This window comes from Hyperoodon ampullatus (assembly GCF_949752795.1).
Source record: "Hyperoodon ampullatus genome assembly, chromosome: 8".
Lineage (NCBI taxonomy): Eukaryota > Metazoa > Chordata > Mammalia > Artiodactyla > Ziphiidae > Hyperoodon > Hyperoodon ampullatus.
This window is the reverse complement of record NC_136921.1, coordinates 107,468,671-107,493,048: the sequence shown is the minus strand read 5'-3', so window position 1 is coordinate 107,493,048 and position 24,378 is coordinate 107,468,671. Positions and strand designations below refer to the sequence as shown.

Below are 24,378 nucleotides of genomic sequence, written 5' to 3'. Positions count from 1 at the left end.
CTCCCAGGACCTGAAACTGAGGACTATTCAGGAGCGTCAGAGTTCTGCCCTAAGGGTAGACAAGGGACAGAGGAGAAACAAGGAACCAAAGGCCGGGATGCAGCCTGGTCCAGGAGGGGCCTGCACTGCCTGCTCTCCTTGCAGGAAGGAGGGAAGGAGGGAAGCCAGGTTGACTCTGGTGCCCTGGCCTCTCTCCACCTGTGTGCACTTGGCCTGCCACTCAACCTCGGTTATACAGTGGACGTGGATTTGAGATGTCCCTCAGGTGGAGGGAGGGAGTGGGTCCCAGAAGTTACCCTGGACTCCGCACGCCCCCCTTGTCCCGGTTAAGAGCTGGTCCGGGAGTTCTGCGCCCTTTAAATCGGGGAAGGGGGCGCCGATCAACACGTGTCCGAAGCTCAGGCCCGGGGCTGAGGGGCGGAGGATCGTTGGTGCCTGCCGCCCGAGGGCCCTGCGGCTCTCCGATTGTGGCCCCGGGGGAGGCGGCCGAGCCGGATAAGCAGCAGTGGGCTGGCGGGCGGCCATCACCCCCCCACACGCCGCAGGTCCGGCCCCGCGGGCAGGCGGGGCGGGGGGAGAGGAGGAGCCTCCGGGCCGCGCCAGCGCCTCCGCCGCGGACCTTATGCCGCCGCCGCTGCTCCGAGCGGCGGGCCTGGGAGGTGAGTGACCCCTCGCCCGCTCGCCCCCCGCCCCGGAGCCCGCCCCGGAGCGCCCTCGCCGCGCGCCGCCGCACGCGTGCTGGAGACCTGGGCCGCTGGGACCGAGCCACGTGTGCCCGGCGGCAGCGAGCCTGGGTCCTGGGTCGCCCACTCCGTGGGCGCCTTCCTTCCCCAGGGACGCAAACCTCAGGCGCCACTCTGGCTGGGCAGGCCGGACGCGGCCTGCGCCGGGGGGCGGGACTGAAGGGGCCACGCGAAGCCCCCGGGCTGCTGCCTCTGGCGCCCCACCCTGCGGACCCGCCAAGTCCTCCGGGCCCGCGGTCTCAGGGGAGGGCGGGAGCGGTGGGCGGGCGCGGCAGGCGGCAGGGGCGGGGGCTCCCGACCTTGATCGGGAGGCGGCTGGGCGCGCCAGTGTCCTCTGCCCGCGGAGCTCTTGCCTGGCAGACTTACCCCATTTCCCTTGCCCGTTTCCCCGAAATCGGGGGCAGGCTGCCCAGAGAGGTGTGGTTGGAACTTTGTTCACTCTGGATAGGTGAAGGGGAGGGTACGACAAGCTAATATTTCCTTTGAGGGCCAGGAGGCTGGGTCCACGGGGAAAACGCAGACAGGTCTCTTTGGAGCCCCGGCAGAGGACTCCGCGGAGAGGCCTCGCAGGTTTCCAGGGCCGCCTCTCAGGCTCCAGAAGTAGGGATTCTGGAAATACCCACAGGGAAATATTTCTTTCCATCAGAGTGCAGTGATGATATAATTAATAGCAGACATTTATTGTGCGTTCATCTGTGCCAGACATCTTGCTTTGCACACAGTATCCCAGTTAATCCTCAGCATAGGAAGGCACCTATTATCTCATTTAAGACGGGGAAACTGAGCCTCAGAGAGCATGGGTATTTTGCAAGGATACCCGGGTAGCAAGTTGCAAAAGTAGGATTTGTACACAGATTTATCTGACTTGAGAGCCCAGAGGAACCTGCTAGTGGGAGAAGAGACAGGTCATGTTCTCAGAGGATTGTGGCAGCCTGAAGAACGCAGTACTGGTGGCCAGAATATCCACAAGACCAAAGAGTCCCACCTGGGTGTGCTCCTTCAGTCACCTGCATGGTTTCTTAAAAAAAAAAAAAAAAAAAAAAAAACAGATGCCTAGGTCCTACCCACAGCTGGCTGAATCCAGTTCTGCAGAGTGAACCCCTCCTGCATCCAGTCAGGAGTGCCTGGAGGGCTGGGACTGTATCTAACTCATCTCTATTCCCACTCTATCCCCAGTGGCCGGCAGAGGGGTCACCTTGGAGCAGGTGTTTAATCAATGTCTGATGGATGAATGGACATAGTGGGGCAGGGGCTATCACTGGGGTAGAAAGGTTTTCCCGAAGGAGGCCTTGAATGGTGGACAGGTAGCCTCAGCCAGGCCTGGAGGAGGAATGCCTGGAGTTGGCATGGGGTGACCCTGGCCTCAGAGCTCGCAGGGAGCTCAGGCCAGGCCACTTGTTCACTAGAGGGTTGGACAGCCAGCCTCAAGCCTGCTGAGCTCCCCAGGACCAGGCCTGGGCACACTGGGACCATAGGTGTGCCCTCTCCAGCCAAAAAGGTAAATTCCTGTCCCCTTCAAGTTTCCTGTCCTTAACTCAGGGCCCTTCCCTCGCTGGATGTCTCAGAATATTGGGCAGGGCTTCAAGTAGTTAAAAAGGGCAATTTAAGGACTAAAGCCCCAGCTGCACACCTGAGCAGTGGAGAGGCTGACTGCAGGGGAGGGCGCCTGGCTTGGCAGTCAGGTGGACCCCCAAGTCTGAATCACAGCTCTTTACCATGTGGCCTTGGCCAAGTCCTCAGTTCTCTGAACCTGCTTCGTCTATAAAACCTTGCTAAGGGCTTGGGACATAATCCTCCTGTAAAACAGGAACAATAATGCCTGCCGGGGGGTGGGGGTGGATGTGCACTGTGTGAAGTGCTGGGTTTTAGGAGTGCAATAAATATCAGATCCCTCTCCCGTCCCCCAGAGTTTGTGTTAAAGTCAGCTGGGGACCTTCCACGCTCATTGCTCTTCTACGTTGAATCCCTGGGCTCACTAGAGCGTGGCCTCCATGCTCCCCTTTTCTGTTGCAGACCTGACCTCAGGCCCAGGCCTCAATTTAGGAGCTGTGGAGATGACAGAACTTGGGGGTGGGGAGTCAAGGGCTGGGGCGACAGGGCGCTCTGGGTGATTTTCAAGTCTGACTTCCTGCTGCCTGCTCACTGCAGCTGGACCCACCTGCCCGTCCAACCTGCCCCGCTGTTCCCAGACCTCTGCATGTCAGCCCTTCACATCCTTGGCGTGCCGTGAGCACCTCTTCCTTCACACCTGAAATGGCAATGGTCATCATCACTGAATGTCCCGCTTCCCACGTGCCAAGCATGTTATGTGTGTGAGCACACTTAAACCTTCCGACTCTCTTACGGAGTAAACGGTGCTGTTCTCCCAGCCATGTAACTTTCCCAAGAACACGAGACTCCGTTCTTTGGAGCCCAGATTTGTGTTCCTACCCACTAACTGTATGCTTGTCCAGATTCCGCCTTATCGTTTATTCTTCCAACACTTACTGAGCACTAACTTGGTGCCAGGCGCTCAGAACCTGGCTGAGTCCCACTTCTGGCAGGATGAGTGTCGGTTGCTATTTCTCATCCCATGAAAACCCACACCCTCCGCTTATTTCTGAATACAAGCAGGGCAGCTGAGGCCCAGGTCCCACAGCTAATGCAAGTCAGGATTCAAAAGCGGGGACGGCTCCCGCCTAGCTGGAGGTATTGCCCACTGTGCCTGCTGTCAGGGTGGGATCGGTGGCTGCTAATTTGTGCGGGATCCTAAACCCCTGCGTTGTGACTTCAACCCAGAGCAAAATGTTTCCCTCCTCCGCAGGTGTGGAAAACTGTCACTAGAGAATTTCTCTTTCTGATCAGTCTGTCGTCATCGGTCACCATAGTCACCAGGCAGAACGTGCAACGGGTGAGCGCTGAGTGTCCTGCAATCAGGCAGTAACTGACTCCTTCCTCCCTCTTCTGCTAAATGAGAGCCAGGTGGGGTCGGAGCACAGCACATTTTTAAGCCTTTTGGAGCTCTCCGATTAGGAGATTAAATGCAGCCCCAAGACTATCAGATCAGTCACAGGTACATGTAGAGGAATTTAGGGACTGGTGAATGGGCTTCCTAAGCTTTCCACGGGGAGTGGGCCTAAGCTTTCTTGGTTCATGTGTAGACAGCAGGTTTCCCGGAGCCGGTGTGCCGGGTCTGGGACCGGAAGACTGTTCCTGTTACTGTAGCATCCGATGCTTATGGTGGCCGTCAGGCTGTGGGAAGGGTAGGCCTGTGATTTGACTGGCGGGCTTGGGAGGGTGACAGCATGCCCTGCAGTCGGGGTGAAGGTCTCTCTGAAGCTGAATGACTCAGGGCTCACAGCTGAGAATGTTAGGGGGCTTCAGGTGGGCCAGTGAGATGGGCCCTCCAGGGGGAGTCTGCGCAAAGACAGGATGGTCAAACACAGGGCCTGTGGAGTCACCCAGACGGGCCTTTTGGGATCCAAGGGGCCTGTGCTGAGCCCGGGCGCCCAGTTGGACGTGTACACGGGTCGGTAATGCACTGGACGCGGTGGAGCAGGGTCCTGTGAAGCAGCCACGAAGTGGGTGTAGGCCTGGGTGTGGGCTCGAGCCTCCGCTGGAGGTCAGAGCACGCCCTTTGCGGCTGGTCTGCGGAGATGGCTCCACTCTGGCCGGAAGTCAGGTGGCGCCTGGAACTGGAAGGGAAGAAAGCAAGACGTGCCAAGCCAGGTGGCCAAGGGTGGTGATGGGGGTTCAGGGCGGTCCACCCGGGGAAGCCCCGCCCTCCTGGCGTTGCTGGCTTAGAAGCCTGGAGGCCGGAGACCTGACTGCTCTGTAAGTTCTGGCCTGGCTGCCTTTTGTCCCCCCGTAACTTTGGCTACATCTCTTCTCGAACATTCTGATCTGGCGTGGCTATGTGTGGCAAGCGAGGGGAGAGGGGGCATCCCAAGATTGGGGGGAGCTCGGGGAGAGCCCCAGGGGACAGGGCATCACAGCTGGAGCCACGGGGGTGTGCCTGGACCTCCTGTCTGCTCATACCTGGCGGGTTTGCTTTCAGAAGGAAGTGCGGTTTCCTGACTGTGCAGCTTCTCCAAGGGGATAGGAGACCACCCGGTAGCTCTGATGGGAACAGAGCGTGCTGGGCCCACCCCAACTACTGCATCCGGCAGCGGCTCCACGCATGGAGCTGCCCAGAAGCCCACTGCCGAAACTCCTGAGCGATTTGGTGGTCGCTGTTTGGGAGCACTGCCTGAGAGCCCCCAGCCCGCAGGCGTCTGCCAGCCTCACTGAGCAGAGCCCGATGCACGCATGGGGCTGGGTAGGTGCACAGGAGTGGAGAGCCCTCAGGGAGCCTGTAGTCAGTTGGGAAGCTGAGTGAAGATACAAAATGCTACCAGGCGGCAGAGGGAGAAGAGACCGGGGCTGCCTGTGGCCGGTGGCCCACAGGGGGACGCAGGACATGCGTAAGAGCAATGCTAAGGTGTGGGTTTGGGGCTTTCATGTTCGCTGTCTCACTTAACCATCAGAACAGAGGGGGAGAATAGCCTGCCCAAGGTCACACTGCTGGTACGTGGCCAAGCCTGAATTCACACCTAGGTCTAGGTAGATCTCCCACCTCAACAGCTGCCTCTGTATTCAGAGCGGGGGAGAGGGTTGCAGGACTCTGGGGGGCTGGGAGGTACCTGGCAGTCCCAAGGGCCCAGGCTGGGTCTTTAGGGAAGGGGCATTTGGATGGCCAGGAGGCTGTCAGGACTTCAGGTGGAGGTAGCAGCCCTGGCAGAAGTGGGAGGCAGCGGGGACTGAAGGAGGCAGGGTGAGCTGGGCAGGGGGAAGTCAGTCTGCGCGTGCTGGCCTAGGCTGGACTACAGAAGATGCCAGAATGCCCCTGCCCACAGGCGGGTGCGCTCGAGTAGAAGTGACAAGACATAGGAGCCACAGCAGAGAACCGTGCAGGCCCTGATCTGTTGCTGGTAATAAGAGTCAACCTGATGATACCTGGAAAGTTTTGTGGGACTTTTGATGCCTTACAAAGTTCAGGGAAGTTGAGTTTAAGGCATTTGGGGCAGCAGCCACTTGGGAATGTGCTGTTTTCTTTTCAAGGTAGAAGCTTAAGTGTGGGTAGGTTTGAAGGACACGCCTCGGGAGTCCAGGATTCGCTGAATGAAGCCGTCGTTTCTGTGTGGCTATGCTGCTGTCTATTTCCTGCTCTGTGCCCACCTTCTGGTTTCACAGACTCAGATGTCACTGAGGACAGCTGGTTCCCTGTCAGGCCTCCATGGGCTTATGGGAGACAGACTATCCAAAAAAAAAAAAAAAAAAGAGGCAACCTGTCAGGAGCCCAGGGTGATGTATTCTGGTCATCAAAGGCCCAGATGCCCAGGGTTACTCAGAGCTAGTTTCCCAAGATCGCCAGTTTTCCAACAAGTTGCAAACAATCAAATACACCTGTCGTAAGACTGAACTTGGCATCATTTACTTCAGTGATACGAAAGCCCCCAAACCTCGGGCCTCCCTCTGTGCTGTTGGTGTGGCCTCCAGGGTCGCTGGCAGAGCAGGCTCACCGGCACAGGCAGGCCCACCCCATCCCTGCTTTGCCCTCCGGACAGGGTTGTCTTTCTGTGGGTCCTTCTGTCTGTCTGTCTTTCTCCCCACCATGGGCACTGACTAGCAAGTAAAGACAACTGTGAAGCCTTTGTTGGCACAAAATGTAACAAGAATTATCACTAAGCCAGTGACAGCCACAGTGACTGCAATGCATTACCCACCCAGCAACTGGTAAACTGCCATTTTCTGCAGCCATTACGTTTGGCTTTGTATCCGAGAAGTAAAGGTGTCCCTCTCTTTCTCTTTCTCTTTCTCCTTCCCTCTCTCTCTCTCTCTCTCTCTCTCTCTCTCTCTCTCTCTCTCTCTCTCTCACACACACACACACACACACACATACACACAGCCCTGTGGTGAGGCAGTCTGCCCTGCAGTGGATGACGTTTATTCATTTCATGTATCCTGGGTTCTGCTGTCTGTCCTGCCTCAGCTCCTGTAGCAAAGAGACTTGACTCTGAGCCACTCATTACCACCAGTGTGGTTTCCTCCCTAAACAGGAAGTATCAGGACAGAGCCACTCTCCCGCAGTGCACTCTGAAACCGAGCATCAGTCACTACCCCGTCCACTCCCTGCAGCCAGGAACTGGAGCGCAGGCTGAGGGGGCCGGCAGCCTGGCCCGTGGCAGGTCCCATGCCTTCTCAGCGTCTGCCTGTCTTCAAAACCAAAGTCAGGCTGCTCGCAGGTCAGAGGGAGACCCCAGCAAGAACAGGGGGCCAGATCACAGTGGGGCTGGCAAGGGACCCGTGCTTCAGACCCTCACACCAGCCTGTCGCTGGTGAGTCTGGTGAGAGCCGAGGTGGCCTGGGCAGTGTGTGGGCCCCTCCCTCCAGCCCCACGAGCCCCTGGCCTGCTTAAGTGGACCCCAGCACCTCAGGGAGCCCCCGTTTGGCAACTGGCACCAAAGAGCACCGTCTGGTGAAGTTCTTGCCAAAATGGGAAATCTTATCATCTGCACATTAAGTCAGGAACCTTTTCAAAATAAGGGGTTTAAGGATTTATCACACACAGTGCCTTCAGTTAACGAGGGCAAGAGCTTTGCGGGTTCTGGTGTGTTAACAACAAGAACAACAAAAAGGTTCATGTTTATGATGTGTTTTTGTGGAAGGCAGGTCCATTTGGGAATTGTAAATTTTACTTATTGGTAACCACTTCTGGGTTGGTTTATCAGAGAACGACTGGTGTAAGTAATCAAACCGGATTTTTCTAGAATGTTTCAAAAATCTAAACGTCTGTAAAAAGCCCTAAAAATGATTCATTCACTTCTATTTTGCAAGTGGTGTGGTGATAAACCTCTCTTTTCTGTCCAACCAAACTTGCACATGTGTGTATGTGTGTGTGTACAGGCTTGTATGAGTGTGTGTGCACGCACCCGTGCTTTTTGTATTCTTTTTTGTAGGAGCTTCTCAGCCTTCCTTTTAAAACTATAATGATTTTTTAATGATGTCTAAATAACGATTCCAGGCAGTATTACAAGAAATGTAACAGTAAAATGTTTGTAAGAGTCCATCAGAAAGGCAAAATGCCCACAGAGAAAATAGAAACGCACCAATTAAGATGTGTGTGGCCATGACCCAGCTTTTTTTTTTTTTTTTGCGGTACGCGGGCCTCTCACTGTTGTGGCCTCCCCCGTTGCGGAGCACAGGCTCCGGATGCACAGGCTCAGCGGCCATGGCTCACGGGCCCAGCCGCTCCGCAGCATGTGGGATCCTCCCGGACCGGGGCACGAACCCGTGTCCCCTGCACCGGCAGGCAGACTCTCAACCACTGCGCCACCAGGGAAGCCCTATGACCCAGCTTTTAAACCTGGGTTTGAGACTGGCATCTTCTATGCTGTCTCCCCTCAAGTCAACTGTCGGGGGGAGGTGTGTGTGTGTGAGGGGCACCTGGACTCAGGTAGCACCTCCTTCTTGCCCCCTGGACCCATTAACCTGAGATCAGCGAGGGAGGGCCTGCGCTGCCGTGGTTTAGAATCTAGGGGAAGAGGGCAGCCGCAGATTTGCAGAAACAGCCTGAGAACGAGAGGCTGGAGAGTATGAGTTTGGGCAGCTCAGCAGGGCAGAGGGAGAGCCGAGAGGAAGCCAAGACCAGCTCAGAGCCCCATGTGGACCAGGTAACCGCCTATGACTCATGCCCACAGCCACGAGCTGCCCAGCCTCACTGCCCCGGAGGCAGCTTGAAGGCAGGGACTGGACGGGACTAGGGCAAGAGTCAACAGTGGGGCCTCAACCTCAGTTTTCTCATCTGTAAAATGGAAGTAATGATACCCTGAGTGTACAAGCCCACAGTCAGAGTCTCCCTACCGTTTGAGTCGGGCCTCGCCTCACAGTAAGTTCTCTTCTTTGACCCCTGATCGTTGGTGATGTGGCAGGTGCCAGGCACTTGTTGAGTGCTGGGATGTGACCTCCCAGCTGCATCCCGGTAGGGGAGGGCGGGCGGACCTCAGAGCCCCGGGGAGGCCCGGGATTTCTACATGATGTGGCTTCGGGGCAGTCATGTGGAGGGAAGGGAGAACTAGGGGACTTCCCTGAAAGCTGCTTCTATTTGCATAGCAAGTAGCCGGCTTTTTACTTAGATTATTTGTTTCACATCTATAAAATGGGAACGATTTTGTAGGAGGTGTTGTTCACTTTACCTGACTGGGAAATGTAAATTATTCATATCCAGGGTATTAGTTTTCATACTAACATTAGCACATGGGGAGGGGTGATGGAGATTAAAGGGGGCTAGGGACCCCACCACCATCCACCCCTTGGACCTCTAAGTCCACGTAGGTACTAAGGAGAGTACCTACCATTGTGTGCTGGCTCCATCCTGTTACCTGTGCTGCAGAGAGCCAAGGGTACTAGGGGAGGGGCATTCATCCTGCCTTGAAGGGGAGATAGGGTGAGGACTTCACAGAGGAGTGGTCTTTCTGCTGCATCTTGAATTTTGTCCTTTGGGGGAAAAGGACTTTCCAGGCACAGAGATTATATCTATGACTTGAGCCGGAAAAAAGCATAAGGGGGGTTGGCCAGAGTCAAGACTATAGATCAGATGGGCCTTGGTTGGGAAAAGCCACGGAGGCCATCTGCCAGAAGCCGCAGCTGGGCCTCACCTGCCCCAGACGCTTCTCCCTGATGGAGACTGGGCAGACCACTCTACCCCCTGGCTCAGAGGCTTGTGGGCCCTGGAGCCATCGACCCAGCATCCCTGAAGCCTCCTTCCCTGGGTATGCACTTACCACCCTGATGTGCCTCAGGTATGGGGTTTGATTTCCTACTTTTGCCAGAGTTGAATGAACTAAGCTGCATTTGTGTTATTCTGTTTATTTGCAGTTTTTAAGCACGGCTGTGCATTGGTCTTCTGTGTTACAAAGTTCATCAAATAGTGAAATGTCTGGCCAGTTCTAACAGTATGGCCAGGTTACCAGAGGGGTTTGAAACGCATTATATGATTGAATCCCCACTGGGTGCAGGGGGACCCCAGCTAGGTTCTGGGGAGAACAGCCAGGACTCACTCAAGCGCGCTCTGCCCTCAGGCACAGAATCTAGCAGTTAAGTCATTCAAGCCACAAACGTTCATTGAGCACCTACATGGTGCCAGGCCCCAGGCTGGATGCTAGAGACACAGAAATGAGTCGGAAGTGGCCCCCAGTCTGGTGGGGTGACAGATGAGTGAACCCGTGTGTGCAGTCAATGGTAATGTGACAGGAGTGCCAAGTCACGGAGCGCAAGGTCCCCTCTGTCCTTCAGGGCCCAGGAGGAAGCCAGGAAGTGCTCCGGGGCTGCCTGGACCAGTGTTTGGAGCTCACGGCAGCTCTTACAAAAGTCGGAGTTCTGTGTGGAGCAGGCCTGTGGCAGCTGATTGGGAAGGAATCACATGACCATCCCCACACAGTCAGTTGGAGAGTGGAGGCTGACTCCCACTGTCCCCAGGAGTCCGGAGGAAGAGGCCACTGAGGGTCAGGGGAGGGTGTCCCTGAGGCTTCCTGGAAAAGGTGGCCCATCAGCAGGGCAGAGCTGGGGAAACATGCACCCCAACCGAAGAAACTGGCCGTGTGAGGCGGGCTGAGCCCTTGGCAGGAGCCCCGGGAGCTGCCTCTCTGGCTTGGCTGCCTGCCTCTGTGCCTTTCCCGTCCTCCAGCCTCCCCAGGAGCAGGTGGCCCATTGCTGAATCCACAGATTCACACCACGGCAAGGGGGAAGGTGGGGACAGCAACATCCCAGGAGACCCATCTGGCCCCAGGGGTTGCAGCAGCACGTGTCCCTGGAAAGCAAGAAGCCACCCAACCCCAGGTGCTGAGGCTGCAGATTCAGCTGCCACTGCCGGTAGCCTCTAGCCTGGCGGGATTAAGGGGTCCATAGGGGGCTGGCTGCTTCCACATGCCAGCGCCCTGACCTCCCTGGGCAGAGACAGGCATTCCTCCCTGGCTGCCACAGAGCTGGGCACGCCCTCTTTCCAGCACTTTTCTCTTGGCTGCGGGGTGTAGCTGGCCTTTCCCCTAAGAGTCCCAAGAGGACAAGCCGTCTTCTAGCCACCTGCCAGAACACCTGCTGGGTACACAGTGGGTACTCAGGGAATAAGAAATGAGGAAATTTTTCAGACGAGAATTGGCAGGACCAAGCTTTGCATAAAACCTTGCAGGCTGTGCACTGTACAGCTCCAGAGGGCCCTGTTCACACGGATCACAATGCAAATCACGCCCCCCCCCCGGGGTGTGCAGCATGGGGACCCTAGCATCTTCCCGCTTTGCGACCCTGACCTTGGCGCTGACCACCGACTCCCTCCCCCCCGCAACCAGCACTGACCACCCTCCTGCCTCTGTGCTAACGGTGGGTAGTAATGAACTGCGCCAGTGAGCACTTGCTCCAGGCCTGGCTATTAAATCTTAGTGAAAGAAAGTCATGAATATGGTGTCAGGCCGTCTGAATTCTAGGTCATCTAGGAAACTCGTACTCTGGGAAGATCACCCCAGTTGTTGTGTTGGGGGCTCCTGGGTCCCCAGGATCTGTGTGGTCTCCCAGTTCCACTTATTTCTTCACCCTCAACCTGCAGTGGGCCTGGTGGCCCACGTACAGGAGGGGAGGGGACCGTGGGGGCAGTTCTCCTGGAGGGTTTGCCTCGTTTGCTGAGTGGGCAATGCTGCCGTGGCCTGGACCACCTTCTCTTTACCAGAAGGAGCCGGCTTTGGGAGGCCAAGGGGTGTGCAGCAATGGGGCACACACACCTGACCCTCAAGACCTAGAGGAACATAAGGGGAGATACTGATACCAGGGGCCCTGTGGGTCAGGGAGGGCTTTATGGAGAGCTGGGCCCGACTATAAGAATTCGAGGAGAAAGTCATATCTGGAGTGCTTCTTACATGCAAGTGATTCATTAATTCACTCACCCCTCACATAGACCTTTTGTGAGCATCTACTGCAGTGATTTTCAGCTGGGGGTCCTATGACCGGTAGCATCAGAAATCCTGGGGACGGGCTTCCCTGGTGGCGCAGTGGTTGAGAGTCCGCCTGCCAATGCAGGGGACGCGGGTTCGTGCCCCAGTCCGGGAAGATCCCACATGCCGCGGAGCGGCTGGGCCCGTGAGCCATGGCCGCTGGGCCTGCGCGTCCGGAGCCTGTGCTCCGCAACGGGAGAGGCCACAACAGTGAGAGGCCCGCGTACCACAAAAAAATAAATAAATAAATAAATAAAAAAGAAATCCTGGGGATGCAGCCCAGCAGTATGTTTTAACAGGCCCTCCAGATGACTCCAGTGTAGCTCAGGCTCAGCGGCCATGGCTCACGGGCCCAGCCACTCCGCGGCATGTGGGATCTTCCCGGACCGGGGCTTGAACCCGTGTCCCCTGCATTGGCAGGCGGACTCTCAACCACTGCGCCACCAGGGAAGCCCTGCCCCCCTCTTCTTACCTCTTCCCGAGTCCCAAAGAGCAGCAAGTCTTTTCCTCCAATTGTCTTGGTGAGAAATGTGTGCAGATCTCCAGACCATTATCTCAGAGCTTATTTTTAGAAAATTTTAGAGTAAATTTCTCCATTGAGCAGAGAACACCATGTATTGATTTAGGTGCTTCTATGTATGCTTTGCACAGACCAAAGGTTTTTAAAAATCCTAGGCAGAAAGGAACATCATGAAAATTGTGTGACTTTAACAGGCTCAGACCATGGCACTTGGCTTATCTCATATAAACCTTACTACATTTCATTCGAGAAAGTAACATCACTCCATTGTACAAACGAGGAAACTGAGGCTCAGAGAGGTAAAGTGACTTGCCAAAGCCACCCAGCTAGTAAGTGGCGCAGCTGAAATATGACCCCATAGCTGCGTGGGTTCTTGCTGGCCTATCTCGCAGTTTACGAAGGCGTCTGAGTAAATTCAGAACATCCAGATGTTTTCCTGAGACCACATTCTGCTGGGCAAGCTTTCCGTGACCAGTGATGGCTCTCGGAGGCTGATCTTCTGCCTAATTAAGGAGGGAATGAGTTTGGTAGGGAAAGACGAATGGATTGGACCTCATGCAAGCAGATTTGCAGTTGTGTGCCAGTTTCTAGCCATATGTCTTTATATAAACCGTCAGCCACTTGGATGAGTAGCAGATGTTGCCTGCCAGTCCCCTCTCACTGGAACACATCTGTCCTATTCACTGACCCACCCTGGGAGCTGGCCTCAGTACCCTTCCTTGCATGCCATCCAGTGTGGCTCTAGAACAGCTGTCTGCTGGCATGGGGTGGAGTGCAGAGAAGTAGCAGTGTGGGCAAAAGCTGCAGGGCCCACTCAGTAGCCAAGAGGTCTGTTTAGCCCATGGTACCATCTCCCCTACACCAACATAAGCCTTACTTTGCTAGAAGTCCTGGGGCTTAGAAACCTCAAATTTTGGAAAACAGCTAGGAAAGAACTTTGGAAGTTTGCAGAATCATCAGCATCGATGTCACAGAATTCACACATTAAGCTCATTGAAGAGTCCTTAAACTCACCAAAGCATGTTTATTCTTAGTTTACACACATTAATAACAGGCTGTGTGGTATCTCAGCTTTTTTTTTTTTTTGCGGTATGAGGGCCTCTCACTGTTGTGGTCTCTCCCCTTGTGGCGCACAGGCTCCGGACGCGCAGGCTCAGCGGCCATGGCTCATGGGCCCAGCCGCTCCGCGGCGTGTGGGATCCTCCTGGACCGGGGCACGAACCCGTGTCCCCTGCATCGACAGGCGGACTCTCAACCACTGCGCCACCTCAGCTTTTTTGTAACAACTTTAATGAGCTATAATTCACATGCTATATAATTCATCCATTTAAAGTAAACAACCAGTAGTTTTTAGTGTATGCACAGAGCTGTACAACCATCACTATAGTCAATTGTAGAACATTCTCATCACTCCAAAAAGAAACCCTGTACCATTTTCCCCACCCCATTCTCCCCTTACTCCCTGGCAGCCTCTCATCTACTTTCTGTCTCTATAGATTTGCCTATTTCTAGGCATTTCATATAAATGGAATCATACAATATGTGACCTTTTGTGACTGGCTCCTTTCATTTAGCGTAATATTTTCAGGGTTCATCACGTTGTAGCATGTATCAGTACCTCATTCCTTTTCATTACTGAATATTATCCTATTGTGTGCATAAACCACATTTTGTTTATGCATCCGTCAGTGGATGGTCCTTGTGTTGTTTTCACTGTTTGGGTATTGTGAATGTGCTACTAGGAACATCGGTGCACATATTTTTGTGTGTACATATGCTTTCACTTCTCTAGGTTATATATGTTCCTAGGAGTGGGATTGCTGGGGCGTATAGAAACTCTGTGTTTAACTTTTTGAGGAACTTCCAGACGCTTTTCCCTAGTGGCTACACCATTTTACTTTCCCACTAGCAGCGGATGAGGGTTCTGATTTCTGTACATCCTCACCGACACTTATTTTCTCTGTCTTGTTTTGATTAAGCCGTCCTAGTGGGTGTAAAGAGGTATCCCATGGTTTTAATTTGCGTTTCCCTGGGGGCTGTTATGTTGAGCATCTTTTTATGTGCTTATTGACAGCTAGTATATCTTTGGAGAAATGTCTACTCAAATCCTTTGCCCATTTTTATATAGGTTGTCTTTTTAATACTGAGTTGTAAGAGTTCTTTATATATTTAGAAACAAGTCCCTTACCAGATATATGATTTGCAAAATTGGTCTCTCATTCTGTGGGTTGTCTTTTCACTTTCTTGATAGTGTGTCATCTGTATTTCTTGTCCACAGCAAATGAGCAGGACCTGGGAGGGCTTTAATTAAGAGGCAAAGCAGGCTGACAGCTGTGATAAATATCCTGACAGTGAGGGAGGATATAAGGCTATAAAACTTTCCTGTAAAAACAAGACGAGACTCAAGAACATCCCTTCTTGCAGCTCAGGTTGATCTCTGGGTTCTGGGTGAGGATCGGACTGCCTTCTCTTGAAATAGGCACTGCATTTTGGAAGGATTTCTGCCCCCAAAGGACAAAATAGAGTAAGGTTTGAAGCTGTAAGCTCCCGTGATGTGTATCTCTGGTCACAAATATGCACGGAACTTCTGCAGTGTGCCAGGCACAGAGCTGGGTTTTGGAGTCGGGCCGTGGAACAAGCATGGTGATGTCTTTCTACCCTCCCAAAGCTGACTGGGAGTGGGGTGGCGCAGGGGTGCACAGAGAAGCCAACAGGCAGAGGGCCCGGCGAAGCCCCCAACCACGGGCAAAGCCCCAGGCCCTTAACTACCCCATGCCCACTGAGCGAAGCCGGGCAACCCTCGGTCCTTTTACAGATGATGAAGCTAGAGGGAAGATGTAACTTGTCCAGTGTCTCCTGGTGAGGAAATCGTCGGGATAGAACCCAGAGTTTCAGCCTCTTGGATCCATACTGTTTTCATCCCTATAATTTTTAGGTTTAAAAAAAGTTCTGGGCAAGAATTTGTGTTTTCATTTATGGCTTGCCAACTCCCGGGTGCTGCTGTAGGCGCACACCAGTTTGCCCCCCGGGGCCTCAAGCTGTCCGTGGACACCTGCTGTGCGGCCCCTGGGCCTTTGCTCACACAGGCTCTTCTTTCTAGAAGGCTTTTCCAGGCTCCCTCTCACATCCTTCAAGGCTCAGCTCAGGCCCACCTCCTGCAGGAAGCCACCCAGCTGCCCTCCCTGAAGGCAGCGTCTACTCTCAGGAGACCTTGTTCAATTGCGTCTTGCGCCTGTTACTCTGCGGGGACCCAGGTGTCTAGGAGGGTGTGGACCTCCCCAGGGATGGTAAGGGGTCATCCCTGGGAGCGGGAAGAAAACTCAGAGCTTCTGTCTGTGTTTAAATTTTAGCCTTATCTCTTTACATTTATATTTGTTTATATATGATTTATTCTGTATATAACATTATAGTACACCAGTCATATTTAAATATATTTATAAATAAATAGAGCGGTAATAGGAATGTGTCCCCCCCACATTTAATGTTAAAATCTAAAACTAAAGTTTGAAGTTAACTGTGGGCTGCTTGAGGACAAGAACTGTGCCATATTCCTCTCTCAGTCCCCGAGGCCAGAAGTGCTAGCTAACTCAGCCTCTGGCTGGGAGGGGGTGGGCGGCACCCCAGTTGGCTTGTAGACCATCCGGCCGCCGGGTGCCCAGCTGGTCACCCCACTGCCACCTACCCACACCCAACTCCACAGTGATCCCTTCCCGGCCGTGGCCTGCTCCCGCCACTGGGGTCTGAAAGGCTGCGAGCTTATCCACACCCTGCCTGCCCACGTGCCTGGGGGCCACGCCTGGCCCGCTGGCCTGCCCAAGAGCGGACGGGAGCTGGCAGGTAGGCCAGTGGGCCAGGCGTGGCTCCCAGCCACAAACAGCCCATGTCGGGGCCCTGCCGGGAAGGAGGCAAGACTGGGCAAGGCGGGCAGAGACCCAGAGGGGACTGGGAACCGTAGCTGGTGCCAGTGCCTGCACACCCGGGCCTCCGTGCTGCTTCGTCCACAACCTGGGAGGGGGAAACGGGCAGGTTTGTGTGTGCAGGCTGCAGGTCCCCCCCAGCCCAGCGGCTATTGGATTCCTCCCCCCACCCCCAGGTCTGTAAATAGAACAGCCAGGGAGCCAGGGCCCAGCCAGGATTAGGCACTCTCACCTTTGGGCCACATGGACAGGCAACAGGGACTCTGCTGGACCTTTGGGGCCCCCAGGACTCTACCACCTGTCCTACCCTCGCCAGCATCACACCAGCAGCAGGCCTTGTGCTGGGCACTGAGAGGGTGGAAGAATTTTGAAAGGCCCGTGAAGCACTTCAGAGAATACACACACACACACACACACACACACGCACGTGTACACATAGCACCAGCCAGAAAAGGTGGCTCTGAGCTCTCGTTAACCAGTTTCATCCTCACAACAAGGCATGGAAGAGGTACAATTCATGTCCCCATTTTAAACGTGAGGGGACTAAGGTGCAGAGGCACCTGGGTAGTGAGTGATGGGCGTGGCTCTGATTAGAACCCAGCACCTCTGCCCAGGTGGCTGTGTCCCTGCGTCAGAGCTGGAGGGGAAGGAGGCGTTACAACCTGGCATTTTCCTGTCCCAAGGATCGAATTTTGGTGGCAAGAGCATTTTAGAGGTGCTTTACGTTTGTTTGTTGTTTTTTTTTGCGGTACACGGGCCTCGCACTGCTGTGGCCTCTCTCGTTGCGGAACACAGGCTCAGGACGCGCAGGCTCAGCGGCCATGGCTCACGGGCCCAGCCGCTCCGCGGCATGTGGGATCTTCCCGGACCGGGGCACGAACCCGTGTCCCCTGCATCGGCAGGTGGGCTCTCAACCACTGCGCCACCAGGGAAGCCCGAGGTGCTTTACGTTTAATTTCCATTTACCCTGCGGCTAAAAGCAGGGCCCTTGGGACCATAAGTCTGGGATGTTTAATAGGGTCCCCAGATGCTCCCATGTCCCAGGGCCAGTTGGGGCAAAGCTGGAACCAGCCCCAGGCCGCCAGGCCCATGCCCTTGGCTTCCCTCTGCTGCAGCTGCCTCGTCTGGGATCCCCAAAAGGGGACCGAGTGAGGTTCTCAGCAGTGAGCTTTGAGTGCCAGCCCCAGACACTTCCTCCCCCGCGTCGTGATGCTAAGTCTCGAGATAAACAAGGACAGGATGCAAGGTCCAGGTCTCATCGACTTTCTCTTTGGGCTGGGTCAGGTTTGCCGTGAGGCTGTAAATCATTCGGGGCTCCGCAAGGACCAGCAGATGCTGTGTGTGCCATGAAGCCCTCCCTGGCTGCCCCTTTGGCAGCCCCATCCCCTCCTTCCCTGCATGCACTCATGGGTGGACACGCCACCCAACACGCACGCGATTATAAACCATCCGGAAGTGGGGAGCACATCTTGCTCATCCTTATGTTCCTGAGTGTTCAGCACGTGGTAGCTGCCCAGGAGATGGGAGGGAGAAGAGAGAGAGAGAACAAAGCCGGAGGAGAGGCTTCTGTCCAGGAGGGGATCTACTTGGGATCCTCCAAATTGCTAGCAAATGTGAAGACGACCTGAAGGCCTCAGCGTGGTGACTCTCCCTCCCCGTAGGGACAAAACCTGCCCCACGACTGGTGTCTCCAGGTGGCTGAGGCAGGGACTGGGGAAAGCCCTGGGGTATCTGTCCCAGTCATGACTGACTCATAGGGAAGACTGGAGTCCCCAGGGAGGGATTTACAGTTACCTTGGCCCAAATCCCTGGCACTGGCCTGGGAGTCTGAGGCCACCTGCAAGGCCCCTGTCACCACTCACCCCTCTTCCCCAGGGCTGCAGAGGTGCTGACAGGGTCTCTACATCCTTCCTTTGCCTCATCCCCTCTGCTGGGACAGTGCTGGCAACCAGTGTCTGCTTCATTGCCGACAACCAAACACCCAGTGCTTACTACATACCAAAAGAGCACTGTTCTGAGTGCTTTACCCACATTGGCTTCATTCCTACAACCTCCCCATAAGGAAGGTACTGTGATTTCTCCCTTTTATAGCTGGGGAACTGAGACACTCACAGGCCCAAGGTGGCACAGTGAGAATTAGAACCCAGGCAACGGTAAGTCGGGTGCTAAAGCAGCCCACGGACGCACGACTCTAAGCCTGGGCTCTGGGGATCCTCGGGAGGCCCATTGGCATCTACAAAGCATAGATCATCACCACTTGGAAAAATATCCTGTACCCAGACCAGGCAGAAAACTCTCTTTCCCATTTTTCAGGGAATGGCAATTCCCATCTGAGCCCACAGTCAGCCTGGCCTGAGGAGCGTGGAGGCCCCGGCTGGTGCTTGTATGTCTGTGTGGTCAGGGCCCCTCCATTTGTGTGTCCCCCAAAAAATGACCCCGAAGGGGCTTAGCTCAGCCGGTCCCTGGTGTCTGTAATAGAGACAGGGCGATGCTCTGAAACCACTTCAGAGGCGCGAGACGCTAGGAGAGTTGCCTGTGTTTGGCGGACGCAGGACAGCAACACGTGTCCCTGACTCTCGGTCCCTGCGTCCGCTTCCACACTGACCCTCTCTTCTCAGCCAGCGTGGTCCCAGCTCTGCCACTTGCTGGACAGGTCACTGTCCTCCATCTGGGCAGTAAGACTCTTGGGGAGGTTCAGACTACAGAGGCCAGCAGACCTGCATCCCATTCTTCCTTCCCTCGCTTCCCCTCTGTGCCACCTGAGCAGGTTTCTCAACCTCTCTGAGCCTCCATTTCCTCTTCTTTAAGTTGGGGATAATAGTGGCCCTACTTCATGGGGTTCTGTGAGGACTGGATGACCGCCACTCGTCACACATCACACAGCACCTTAGAGCCGTGTCTGGCACATGGTGGCCGTCCCATAGCTAGGAGCTGCTGCTGCCCCCTTGTAAAACGTCCAGGTCAGTTTTCAGAGCCTTTTAAGATTGCATTGTCTGCCATCTCGGAGCAGAGATTGTGACCTCCATTTACAAAGGTGGAAGCTGGGGCCCAGAGAGGCACAGGGGCTTGTCCAAGGACACACAGCTGGTTCGTGGGAGAGCCGGGACACAGCCTCCTGGTTCCCCTGCGCCCCCTTGTGTTAGATCTTGTGCCTCCCACCTCACCCGGTGTGTAGTAGCGCGTGCCAGGAGGCTTCTGTGGAAAGTGGGAAGAGGGTGTGAAAAAGCCATCCCTGCAGCTCCACTGGTTCCAGGCAGGGGTTCTTAACCCTCCTCTATGCCGAGGACCCCCATGAACGCATAGGCTGGTGAAGCCCCTAAACTTCTGCTCAGAATAATGCTCTTCTTACATACATAAAATTACATAGGGTTACAAAGAATACCTACTATATTGAAACACAGTCCCTAAAATATATTTTTAAAAGATGTGTAATAGTAACATGCATGATTCTTTATGTTAAGTAATAAGATCTAGTGACAATCTAATATTTACTATAATTTTAGTTTTTAATTTCCCCCCCACCCTTATTGAGTTATGAAAGACAAATAAAATTGTGTATATTTAAGGTATACAATGTGATATTTTGATATACATATACATTGTGAAATAACTACCACAATAAAGCTAATTAGCATATCCGTCACCTCACATAGTTTCCATTTTTGTGTGTGTTGGGAACACTTGAGAACTACTCTCTTGGAAAATTTCAAGTATGTAATACAGTATTAGCAACTGTAGTCACCATGATATTCATTAAATCTCTCATCTTATAACTGAAAGTTTGTACCCTTTGACCAACATCTCCCCTTTTCTCCTGGTCACCATTCTTTCTACTCTCTGCTTCTAAGTTTGACTTTTTCAGAACCACATGTAAGTGGGATCATGCAGTATTTGTCTCTCTGTGTTTGGCTTATTCCACTTAGTGTATTGTCCTCCAGGTTCATTCTGTTGATGCAAATGTCAGGATTTCCTTCTTTTTTGAGGTTGAATAATATTTCATTGTACGTATGCACCACATTTTCATTACCCATTCATCCATCAACAGACACTGAGGTTGTTTCCATATCTTGTCTACTATGAATTATGCTGCAATAAACATGGGGTGCAGATCTCTTCAAGATAGTGATTTTATCTCCTTTGGGTAAATACCCAGTAGTGGATTGCTGGATCATATGGTAGTTCTATTTTTAATATTTTGAGGAGCCACCATGCTGTTTTCCATAATGGCTGTACAAATTTACATTCCCACCAGCAATGCACAAGGGTTCCCTTTTCTCTACATGTGTGCCAACACTTATTATCTTTTGACTTTTTGACACTAGTCATCCTAAAAGGTGTGAGGTTTTGATTTACATTTTCCTAATGATGACTGATGTTAAGCATCTTTTTATAATACTTGTTGATCATTTGTATGTCTTCCTTAGAAAAATGTCTGTTCAGTTCCTTTGCATTTTTAATTGGATTATTTGGGTTTTTAACTATTGAGTTATATGATTTCCTTATATATTTTGGAAATTAACCCCTTATTGGATATATGGTTTACAAATATTTGCTCCCATTCTATAGGTTACCTTTTCATGTTGTTGATTATTTCCTTTGCTGTGCAAAAACATTTTAGTTTGGGGTTTCCCTGGTGGCGCAGTGGTTGAGAGTCCGCCTGCCGATGCATGCAACACGGGTTTGTGCCCCGGTCCGGGAAGATCCCACATGCCGCGGAGCGGCTGGGCCTGTGAGCCATGGCCGCTGAGCCTGCGCATCTGGAGCCTGTGTTCCACAACGGGAGAGGCCACAACAGTGAGAGGCCCGCGTACCACAAAAAGAACAAACAAACAAACAAAAAAAAACATTTTAGTTTGACTTAATCAGACTAGACTTGTTTGCTTTTACTTTTGTTGCCTGTACTTTTGGTGTCAAATCCAAAAAAAGTCATTGACAAGACCAGTGTTTTCTTCTAAGACAGTAATACAGTTTCAGGTCTTACCTTTTTTTTTTTTTTTTTTTTTTTTTTTTTTGAGTTTAAGTCTTGAATCCATTTTGAGTTGATTTTTGTGTATGATATGAGATGTGGGTCCAGCTTCATTCTTTTCCATGAGGATGTCCAGTTTTCCCAATGCCATTTATTGAAGAGACTGTCATTTCCCCATTGGGTATTCTTGGCACCTGTGCTGAAGCTTAATTGACCATATATTCATGGGTTTATTTCTGGGGCTCTCTATTTCTGTTCTGTTGGTTTATGTCTGTTTTTATGTCAGTACCATACTGCTTTGATTACTAAAGCTTTGTAATACAATTTGAAATTAGGAAGTGTGATGCTTCCAGCTTTGTTCTTCTTGCTCAAGATTGCTTCAGCTCTTTGGGGTCTTTTGTGGTTCTATACAAATCTTAGGATTTTTTTTTCTATATCTGTGAAAAATGCTATTGGGATTTTTATATAGATTGCTTTGAATCTGAATGTCTTTCCATTTATTTGTGTCTTCTTCAATTTCTTTCATCAATGTTCCGTAGTTTTAAGTGTACAGCTCTTTCACCTCCTTGGTTAAATTTATTCCTAAGTATTTTATTCTTTTTGGTGGTATTGTAAATGGGATTGTTTTATTAACTTCTTTTTCAGATAGTTAATTGTTGGTATATAGAAACACAGCCAATTTTTGTATGTTGATTCTTTTTTTTTTTTTGGCTGAGTTGGGTCTTTGTTGCTGGGCACAGGCTTTCTCTAGTTGCGGTGAGCGGGTACTCTTCCTTGCTGTGTGCTGGCTTCTCTTGTTGCAGAGCATGGGCTCTAAGCGTGAGGGCTTCAGTAGTTGTGGCTTGCAGGCTCTAGATAACAGGCTCAGTAGTTGTGGCGCACGGACTTCGGTGCTCCGCGGCATGTGGGACCTTCCCGGACCAGGGCTCGAACCGTGTCCCCTGCATTGGCAGGCAGATTCTTTAACCAGTGTGCCACCAGGGAAGCCCTGTATGTTGATTTTGTATCCTGCAACTTTACTGGATTCATTTCTTAGTTGGAACAGTTTTTTGGTGGAGTCTTTAGAGTTTTCTATATATAAGATCACGTCAACTGCAAACAAAGATAAGTTTATTTCTTCCTTACCACTTTGGATGCCTTTGTTCTTTTTCTTGTCTGATTGCTCAAGCTAGGACTTCCAGGACTGTGTTGAATAGAAGCGGCAAGAGTGGGCACCCTTGTGTTGTTCCTGATCTTAGAGGAAACAGCTTTCAGCTTCTCATCACTGAGCATGATGTTAGGTGTGAGCTTGTCATGTATGGCCTTTATTATACTGAAGTACATTCCTAGTTCTGTATCTAATTTGTTGAGAGTTTTTATCATGCAAGAATGTTCAGTTCTGGTAAATGGTTTTTTCTGCATCTATTGAGATGATCATATTATTTTCATCCCTCTTCTGTTAATATGGTGTTTCACATTTAATGGTTTGCTTATGTTGAACCATCCTTGCATCTCAGAGATAAATCCCACTTTGATCGTGGTGTAGGATCCTTTTAATGTGCTGTTGAATGCAGTTTGCTAGTGTTTCATTGAGGATTTTTGCATCTATGTTCATCAGGGATATTGGCCTGTAATTTGCTTTTCATGTAGTGTCCTTATCTGTCTTTGATATCAGAGTAATGATGGCCTCATAAAATGAGCTTGGAAGTGTTCCCTCCTCTTCAGTTTTTTGGAAGAGTGGGAGAAGGATTAGCATTAACTCTTCATGAAACGTTTGGAAGAATTCACCAGTGAAGCCCCCCAGTCCTAGGCCTTTCTTTGTTGGGGGAGTTTTTTACATCACTGATTCAATCTCCTTACTCATCACTGGCCTGTTCAGATTTTTTATTTCTTCATGAGTCAGTCTTGGTAGATTGTATGTTTTTAGGAATTTATCCATTTCTTCTGGGTTGTCCAGTTTGTTGTCATATAATTGCTCATAACAGTCTCATGATCTTTTGTATTTCTGTGTTATCAGTTGTAATGTCTCTCTTTTTTTATCTTATTTGAGTCTTTTTTTTCTTTGTGAATCTAGCTAAAGGTTTATCAGTTTTATCTTTTCAAAACACCAGGTCTTAGTTTCATTGATTTTTTTTTCTGTTGTGTTTCTAGCCTTTATTGCAATTGTTTCCCCTCTGATCTTTGTTATATCCTTCCTTCTGTTAACTTTGGACTTAGTTGGTTGTTCTTTTCCTAGTTCCTTGAGGTGTAAAGTTAAGTTGTTTGAGATCTTTCTTTTTTCTTCATTTTGGCATTAAGCTATAAACTTTCCTTTTAGAGCTGCTTTTGCTTCATCCCATACTTTTTGGTATGTTGTACTTCAATTTTTGCTTGTTTCAGATGGTTTTTTTTTTATTTCCCTTTTGATTTCTTCTTTGGCTCATTGGTTGTTCAGGAGTGTGCTAATTTCCACATATTTGTGAATTATCTAATTTTCCTCCTGTTATTGACTTCTAGTTTCATACTATTGTGGTCAGAAAAAATACCTGATATGATTTCAGTCTTTTCAGAATTGTTAAGATGTGTTTTATGACCTAACATATGCTCTGTCCTGGAGAATACTCTGTGACACATGAGGAGAATGTGTATTCTGCTGCTGTTGGATAGAACGTTCTCTATATGTCTGTTAGGTTCATGTGGTCTAAAGTATAGTTCAAGTTCAATGTTTCCATACTGATTTTTTTTTGTCTGATCCATCCATGGTTGAAAGTGGGGTAGTGAAGTCCCCTACTGTTATTTATAATGTTGTCTATTTTCCCTTCAGATATGTTAATATTTGCTTTCTGTATTTAAGTGTTCCACCTACCATAATTTTAAGTTAATGATGAGTTTAAATTGTATTTGGAGAGTTCTTTCACAATTAAATTTGTGATGTGACATTGGTCATTATTGGTGACAAACTCACAGGTAGGCTAATACTACTGTGTTGCTGCTGACATTCATACTTGAAGAAAATAGCAACTTTCATTTAGAAGTTGGTGACCATTAAAACAAACAGTTTTCCCACCCAAGTTTACTGTAAATTCGTGGCCCAAGTCCAGGGTTTCCTCCATGTCCCCTCATATCTCAGACTTAGTAAAGGAGCTCCCAGGGCACCCACCCAATCTTAGGGTCCCATTCACTGTCATGTCCCACTCCAATCCCACCCTCAGAGAGTAGGATTTCAGTGTTCATTCATTCAGCACACATTGAACACCAGCTCTGTGCCAGGCCTTGG

At 51.4% G+C, this 24,378-nt stretch overlaps 1 protein-coding gene across 1 annotated transcript in view; it reads left to right on the top strand.

Annotated features, from left to right (window-relative positions):
- The window catches only part of STEAP3 (STEAP3 metalloreductase), a gene marked incomplete at its 3' end in the record, with an annotated part of 46,747 nt that overhangs the window by 5,135 nt on the left and 17,234 nt on the right, over window positions 1-24,378 (top strand). The gene's annotated exons all lie outside the window — the stretch shown is intronic.